Genomic DNA, 8,982 nt, shown 5'->3' with positions numbered 1-8,982 from the left:
AGAGAGAGAGAGAGAGAGAGAGAGAGAGACTCTTGGGTGCTCTGGTATGGTTTGCACCTTCTTTCCTATCAAACATCTATCGTCCTTATCTTCCGTCCGTCTTTTTTGTGTTTGTTACTCTCTTACAACACCTAATCTTCAACACTTATATGACCTTATTGTGTTGAAAGTGCTGTAAAACTCTTACTAAAACTAAAAAACGGTTATTTTCAATATTTTTCTCCCTCTGTGCAGTATGGCTGTTCCCTCTAAGTGTTCCCGGCCATGATTGCCTCGCCATGTCCTCGAGCTCAACAACAAGGCTGCTACCCCGTCCTGGGAGATCTCACCTGTTGATCAACTTTGTTGTAGTCAAAATGTTGCAGAACTAAAAAAAAGTTGGGTGGTTGGCGGGCGCTCTGATCAGGTTTCCTCCTTCATTCCTGTCAAACATCTATCATTATTATATCTTCATGGGTGGTGGGCTGGTGCTCTGGTGTGGTTTGCTCCTTCTTTCCTATCAAAAACTATCCTCCTTCTCTCTCCTCCTTTTTTTGTGTATGTTACTCTCTTGTCTGATCTTCGGCACTTATATGATCTTATTATTGTGTTACAAGTGCCGTAAAACACTAAAACAAACTAATCTGGGGCACTTCTACAACATATTTGTGTTGCAAGTGCCGTAAAATTTGTAACTACAGCGAAATAAAAAAGGAAACCTACTTGACTGTTGTAATCCTCTCAATGCACTTCTTTTCCCTCAAACGAACAAACAAACAATCAAAGAAAATTGCTCTCAGGACATTGCTCTGACCTCTGTGTGATCACTGTAATAGCCTATGAGGTGTGGGTGGTTGGCGGGTGCTCTGGTGTGGTTTGCTCCTTCTTTCCTATTAAACAACTATTGTGTTTATCTCTCCTCCTTCTTTTTTATGTTTGCTACTCTCTTGTAACACCTCTAATCTTTTGCACTTGTATGACCTTATTGTGTTGCAAGTGGCGTATAACTCTTACTAAAACTAAAAATACTATGAGGTTCCCACAGTTGGTATGATGTCATGCTAGCATTCTGTTTGTCTGGTTTGATTTTTTTTCTGTGGGGTATTCTTGACCTTCAGTTGTTTGGTTGTTTGTAGTTGTTGTTGCAAGTGCCGTAAAACTCTTACTACAACTAAGTTGTTGTTGAAGAAATCTACAATCCGGGTACGCTTTGTTTCAGATGCCGTCTGTTGATGCCCTGTGTTCATTCACTTCGCCAGAGCAAAGTCGAAAAAGAAACTATAGTATTCTGTAAATAAGCTGTTGAAATGTTCAGTCAGTCATATCAACTTTTTTTTAACGCATTTATTCGATTTGTTGTGTAATTATGAAAGGGAAAACCCCACACAAATGAGGGACATTCCCCAGAGTGTATGTTGTTACGTTAGACCAGTGTTTGTCAACCTTTTTATAGTCAGCTCCCACTTTTGCCACAATTAGGTGGTGGAAATTTTCGTACCACTTCTCAGTGTGGTGAAATCAGGCGCTCATCAAAATAATCAAAGTGAAGAAACTGGCTTTTTCCGAAGGTTTGTGAATTTTTATCGAATTTTTGTTTTTTGGCTCAACATCTTTCATGTCCATTAAAGAACTCATTTGTGGATTTCACTGAGAAACGTTAATTAAAGGCATAAAAAAATGTAAATTTTCAGTTTCTACGGACTCTCAAGCTAAGGAAATGACTAAATTTGGCTGCCATTTTCTCACTAAATTTTCCTCTGAAACCAGTTTACCCTTGCCTCCTTCATTTGCAAGTATCTCGACTTGTATTCGAGACAAATGAATATTTTTTTCATCAATAGCAAGACAAATGAACACGCTTTAAGATGATACCAATAACTCTACGTGCCTAAAAATTGACGAGAGCCTGATTCCACCACATCATGACACATTTCCAAGCGGGGCATTAAATAACAGTTGCCAAAGTCACCAAATTGTGACCCACTTGTGAGTGTGTGATACCAATCAGGTCGGAGAGCACTGTACTGTGTTTGACCCTTCACCTTGCATACCAAAGACTTGAGTTTGATTCCCGAGTGGGGATGTTTGTAGTTTCATTGCATGTCTCCCCTCTGTGTGACTGTGTGGTGACTGCAGTGTTTCTGTCATTGTCACTGTGGTTGCTGTTGTACTGTGTGGTTTCTTAACTTTTTTTTTGTACCGTGGTTTGTTACCAGTCTTTGAATCGTGGTTTGTTAAGTTTTTGTACTGTGATTTGTAATATAATCATTGTACATAGAATGTTAACAAATTATTAAACATAGAATGTAATGCTAACAAGTTATTTGTACCATAATTTGTTAACATTCTTTGTACCGTGGTTTCTATCTTTGTACCGTGCTTTGTTAGGATTCTTGGTATGTGGTTTGTGCACCTTCTCTGTACCCTGGTTTGTTCACATTTTTAATGTACCATAGTTTGTTGACAGCTGTTGTATCATAGTTTATTAACGTTCTGTTCTTTGTTGGTATGATTCTGTGCAACATGGTTTCCATTCTTTGTCCCCCGGCGTGTTGCAACATTCTGTGATCATTGTCTGTTATTATTAAAATAACGAAATTTGCCTGAATGTAATCAGAACCAGAGAAACGCCAGTGATTTGCTGAGGATTTGCCCTAGACACTGTGTCATAGAATGAGAATATACTTGTGTCTGTAGTGTAGCGGTTTGTGGCACTCGGTTGTTGCACACGGGAGAGGCGAGGTCGATTTCCGGGGAATTTTGTGGAGTGTCTGTTTTTTTTCTGGCGGGATGATGAACCCTTCTCAGAGCTGGAGTGGGTGGTTGGCCGGTGCTCTGGTGTGGTTTGTGGGTGCTCTGGTGTGGTTTGTGGGTTGTTGGCGGGTGCTCTGGTGTGGTTTGTGGGCGGTTGGCGGGTGCTCTGGTTTGGTTTGCTCCTTCTTTCCTATCAAACATCTATTGTCCTTATCTCTCCTACTTCTGTTTTCTGTTTGTTCTCTTGTAACACCTCTAATCTTCGGCACTTATATAACCTTATGCAGTTGCGAGTGCTCTAAAATCTCTACTAAAACTAAACTAACCTTATTGTGTTGCAAGTGCCGTAAAACTGTTTTTGAAAAAAGAGCTGGAGTTGCTCCTGACAGGTTGGGTTGAAGCCCGCTTCCTAGATGACCTAACTTGTGGTGATGAGGGAGTAAAATCATCTGCATTTAAAACTTAAAAAAGAAAAAGAATGCTGATATGGAATGCTGCCTGTCTGTTTGCTGTTTTCTCTATTGACGCACCCGCAGTATTAGACACATGTTGATTTTGTGCACTCTCTTGGTCTCAACCAAATGTCTTGTTTGAATATGCCGTAAAAAGTTTACCAAAGGGAACGTATTACTTCTGATTGTTAATTATGTACTATAATGTTATAATAATAATAATAACATATTTTGCTGATTTCTTCTTTCTATTTATTTATCAAAATTTTGTCTATTTCTCAAAAGTTTAGTATACACATCTTAATAAATTTATCCAGAATTCGTCATACTTATGTATTTTTTTATTCTTACAAATTTTTTTACTCTCAGAAAAGATAAAGATGTAAGTATACTTATACATGTACATATCATTGTAGCTTATGTACTTCTGAATCTATTGGATGTACTTCTGAATCTATTGGATGTACTTCTGAATCTATTTGCTCACAGACTTCACCAGTCATCAACTCCTATGACATGTTGGCCCACGTTAAACATATCTATTTATTCTCCTTGCTAAGAGTTTAATCATGTATTCATCAAACAGTAAACAGTGTACTTAAATTCTTCTATTTATCTGGTCATTCCTAGAGGTGTGTTCTATAATAATAACATATAAATATATATACAATGTGTGTGCGTGTGTTTGTGTGTGTATAGTGAGATATTCCTCTCCCCCCCCCTCCCCCATCCTTATCTACGTTCTTCTGTCACTTTCCCCTTGCTATTGCAAACGGATTGTGTGACCTTTCACCTCTGTTCACGTGCTCTACGGCAAAGGGCAAAGTGTGAGTTTAGAATTACACAGCATTTATTATCACCGCCGTGCGCACTCTGTACTGTACCGAAATGTTTCTGTGTGGAGAATCATATCTTAATTTACAGGTCGCTGCCTGGAATGGCTTTCCCTTAAAGACTGATTTTGTTGTTAAGATATTTATAGTTTATGATTGATTCTGATTTTGTTATTAGGATATTTATAGTTTATGATTGATTCTGATTTTGCTTCGTGTGTGGAACTTGATTAGTGGTGGTATGTTATGATCAGTTTATTATATAAATATATATATTATATATAGCAGTTTGATTGGCTGTAGCTTCTACAAGTTAATTTAAATATTATCCCAATAATTTTGTCAACTCTTTTGCCTACTCTATCTCAGTTTTTGCTGTGTGTTGTTGTTATTATTTGTTAAATTATTATTATTATAACTATCGTTATTATTATTATTGTTATTATTACAATTATTATAATCATTGTTGATATTCTTCTTGTTGCTATTTTTCTTCTAATTGTTGTAATTATTGTTATTGTTACTTTTTTATAATTATACTATTATTATTATTATTATTATTTATAAATATTACTTTTATTATGATTATGATTATTATCATTTTTATAAATATTATTACTATTATTATGGTTATTATTATTGTTATTGGGTGCTCGGTTAGCTCAGTCGGTATGTAGGACAACACTGCGGAGGACCTTGGTTCGAATCCTAGACTGAGTGTCTGTGAACTCTGGTAATTTTGTGCAATTTTCTTTCGAGGCTGTCAACCCGTTTGGTCATTTTGGGGAGTTTTTGAGGCTGTCAACCCATTGTTGGCACAGTCGTATCGGAAATGGAGGATAAACTCGTGGGTCCCACCTCTTAAATTACCTATTCGTGTTGATAGGGGCGTTAAACCTATACATTTACTTCGTCTTCTTCTTCTTTTTCTTATTGTTATTGTTATTATTATTATTATTATTATTATTATTATTATTATTTTTAGTATTTTTATTATTATTTTTATTATTATTATTACTGTAGCTGATGTTGTTATTGTTGTTGCTGTTTTCTAGTGAGGTGTTGTGTGAGAGTGTAGATTTCTCTTTGATTTGTTGGGAATTGTATAATGTGTGTGTGTGTGTGTGTGTGTGTGTGTGTGTGTGTGTGAGTGCGTGTGTGTGTGTGTGTGTGTGTGTGTGTGTGAGTATACGCCCATGAGTGCATGTGTGTGTGTGTGCGTGCATGCATGCGTGTGCATACATACATGTGTGTGTGCGTGTATGCATGTGTGTGTGCGTGTGTGAATGCGCGTGTGTGTGTGTGTGCGTGTGTGAATGCGCGTGTGTGTGTGTTTGCATGTTTATTTTTGTGCTTATGTTCAGTTCACAGTGTGTAATGTAGCTGTACTGTCTTTGTGAAGAAAGAAATGAAGGGGAGAGAGAGATGTTGCTGTTCCCCAGTTTCCCGCTGCTGTCTTCTGCTGCTCCTTCAGTAGCTGCTCACTTTTGATGTGTGTGTGTGTGTGGGTGTGTGCGTGTGTGTGTGTGTGTATGTGTGTATGTGTGTGTGTATGTGTGTGTTTGTGTGTGAGTACGTGTGCGTGTGTGTGTGTGTGTGTGAGAGTATACGCCCATGAGTGCATGTGTGTGTGCGTGCATGCATGCGTGTGCATACATGCATGTGTGTGTGCGTGCGTGAATGCACATGTGTGTGTGCGTGCGTGAATGCACATGTGTGTGTGTTTGCATGTTTATTTTGTGGTTATGTTCAGTTCACAGTGTGTAATATAGCTGTCTTTGTGAAGAGAGAAATGAAGGGGAGAGAGAGATGTTGCTGTTCCCCAGTGTCCCGCTGCTGTCTTGTTGTTCCTCCTTGGAGAATGGGGGCATGCTTCTGCTGCTCCTTCAGTAGCTGCTCACTTTTGGTGTGTGTGTGTGTGTGTGTGTGTGTGTGTGTGTGTGTGTGTGTGTGTGTGTGTGTGTGTGTGTGTGTGTATGTGTGTGTGGGTGTGTATGTGTGCGTGTGCGCGCTTGTGTATGTACGTGTATGTGTGTGTGTCTGTGTATGTCTGCGTGTATGTGTGCGTGTGCGCGCTTGTGTATGTACGTGTGTGTGTGCGCGTGCATGTGTGTGTGTGCACGTGCGTGTGTATGTGTGCGTGTGCGCGCTTGTGTATGTACGTGTGTGTGTGCGCGTGCATGTGTGTGTGTGCACGTGCGTGTGTATGTGTGCGTGTGCGCGCTTGTGTATGTACGTGTGTGTGTGCGCGTGCATGTGTGTGTGCACGTGCATGTGTGTGTGTGTGTGTGCGTGCGCGCGGGTGTATGTGTGTGTGCGTGCGCGCGTGTGTATGTGTGTGTGTATACGTAATCAAAGTTAGTTTCCCAGATTCTCAGCGCTTCCATTGTTGTTGTTGTTAGAAAGAGACAAAATGATACTTTTGTATTGACCCTATGAATTAATAATAATACTATTATTATTCTCACTGACTATTTCATTACTGTTCTATTCTTATTATTGTTAAGAAAAGTATAGCCTGTGCAATAAAATAAACTCACGTTTCTTACTTACCGAAGACAGACAGAGTTTTGTTGTTTTGCTTGTTGATGTGGGTGCTCTGGTAGTGTTTGCTCCTTCTTTCCTAGCGAACATTTTTCGTCCTTATCTCTCCTGTTTCTTTGTTGTTTGTTATAATCTAGTAACACATTTGATTTTCAACACTAAATGACTTATTCCCAAAAGGGGGATATTAACATGTTCTTACGCACAGTAGAAATGTAAATGGGCTGATTTATCAATGTCATGCTCATACTGTGCCGGAATAACATAGGGGGAACTGCCGCTTTTTCTTTCCTCATACTTACTATCGTCATTTTTCATCTACTTCTTTTGTATGTTTGTCACACTCTTGTGAACTGCTATTTCCGGGGTGCCTTGATAGCCGAAGCAGACTTTGTACTGTTGAAGCTAGAGAGGTGAGCAGAGGAAGTCTGATTCCCCGTTTTGACTTCTCTGTTGACATTCACCCCGTGGCGCTCATCATATGACCTTATGCAGTTGCGAGCGCCGTAAAACCATACTAAAACTTTTTAAAATCTTTCCTGTCAAACATCTATCGCACCCCCCAACCCTGCTCTTTACTTTCTTCTTCTCCTCCTCCGTGGGTGTTTGGAGGGTGTCACTGATAGGTCCTACTTCTCTTCTTTCCCTCTGTTGTTTCTGTCTGTCTGTCTTACTTTTCCCCATCACTCAAGGACCACTATTGTGTCGATGTGCTTCTCTTTACTCAAACAAACCTCCAAACAACATGGCTGGTTGACTAGTGATCTTGTGTGGTTTGTTCTCTTTTTCCTTTAAAAAACCTGTCTTCCTTCGCTCTCCTCCTTGCGGGTGGTTGGAGGGTGCCACTCGTAGCGGGACCTACTTCTTTTCATTCCCTCTTTTGTTTCTATCTTCCTGCACTATATTATTATATTATATAGCCGTTATTGTGTCCATGTGTTTCTCTTTTCTCGAACACCAAAACCAATCTCTTGTCCTTTATTCTATGTATGCCAGCAGTTGGTTGGCGAGTGCTCTGGTGTGGTTTGCTCTTTCTTTCCTATCAAACCACAAAGTGATCAACAGATGGATCATTCTTGGACGTTACTGCCGGGTCACAACAACAACAACAACAACAACAACAACAACAACAGCAATGATAATAATAGCAACAGCAACAGCAAAAACAACGGCAGCAAAATAAACAACAACAACAACAACAACAACAACAATCTTGATTCCCGATGCACGTTATGAATTATGACCAGACAGTTGTCGGAAATGACAGAAACTGTAGATCGAGCAACATGAAGGAGAATCAACACTTTATTTACAAAATCACATATACATAGATCACATCTTGTTTGTTCTACGACATGGAAAGGATTCATTGCTTCACAATACAGGAGTACAGCGCAATTTACCGATCAGCGGGATTAGATTGCGCTGCGCGTTTTAACAATGATTGCGTAATAGCGCGACAATCTGAAGATTGCGTTAATCTATATATTTAAAAGTGGACTTGGGAGGCTTTGAGCACAAACTCCTCCCTTATTACCTAACCCACACCTTTGAAACTTTGTAGGCGTCCACAGCATCCATGTGACTAGGACCTAACTTAAAAAAATCCACGCAAACTGCTTTCCCCGATTTTTCCAAAATGTTCGAGCATTTTAACTCAGTTGAAGGCAGTGTTCAATACATATTCCAAGACTTCCGTTCACATGCTGTGCGCACTTAATTAACCCACAATGACTTGACGATTAAGTTCGTTCATTGAACGGGGTACCCAGCTAGTATTTTATATTTTTGAAATAATAATAATAATAAAAATTCACTTCCATCTTTATTTTTTTTACTCACATCAAGGAACATTCATATATTTTCAAAAGTGTAAAAATATGAAAACTAAGATTAAAATGAAAATGAACGTATGAAACTGAATAGCTCACAAGAATGATACAATGCCAGGTATCAAACTCAAAGTTCACAAAGTACATTTAATTTATTGTATATTTTAAAAATAATCTTTTTTATATACACCCACATCTTTATTCTTTTATTCACATCAAGGAGCATTCACGTATATTTTCAAAAGTGTAAAAATATGGAAATTAAATTAAAATTAAGACATGGAACTGAAGAGCTCACAACAATGATACAATTATACGATCGTTAAAGCGCGCAACGCAGTCTTAAGATTGTGCCTATCGGTATATAGCGCGGAACACAGACACACGGGTCTTCGCTGTGGTTCATTCAACATTGCCATACTCGTGAGCACAGCAGGCCAGCGCCATGCCAACTGAGCTATGATTTGCGAGATCGATATGGCGAGACACTCTTCAAGTGGATAATAATATTGTGAGTGATTAATCTGGGATGGATGGTCATTTCCGATTCGGAAATCGGAAAGTAAGGTAGTTTTTTCGGGAGGGGGG

The 8,982-nt window shown here is 39.1% G+C and overlaps 1 protein-coding gene across 1 annotated transcript in view; it reads left to right on the top strand.

Annotated features, from left to right (window-relative positions):
* The window catches only part of LOC101847655 (dual specificity testis-specific protein kinase 2), a gene marked incomplete in the record, with an annotated part of 40,205 nt that overhangs the window by 30,330 nt on the left and 893 nt on the right, over window positions 1-8,982 (top strand).

Source organism: Aplysia californica, unplaced genomic scaffold (assembly GCF_000002075.1).
Source record: "Aplysia californica isolate F4 #8 unplaced genomic scaffold, AplCal3.0 scaffold00178, whole genome shotgun sequence".
NCBI lineage: Eukaryota > Metazoa > Mollusca > Gastropoda > Aplysiida > Aplysiidae > Aplysia > Aplysia californica.
Note: the sequence above shows the minus strand (reverse complement) of the source record. Positions and strands in the feature narration are given on the sequence as shown.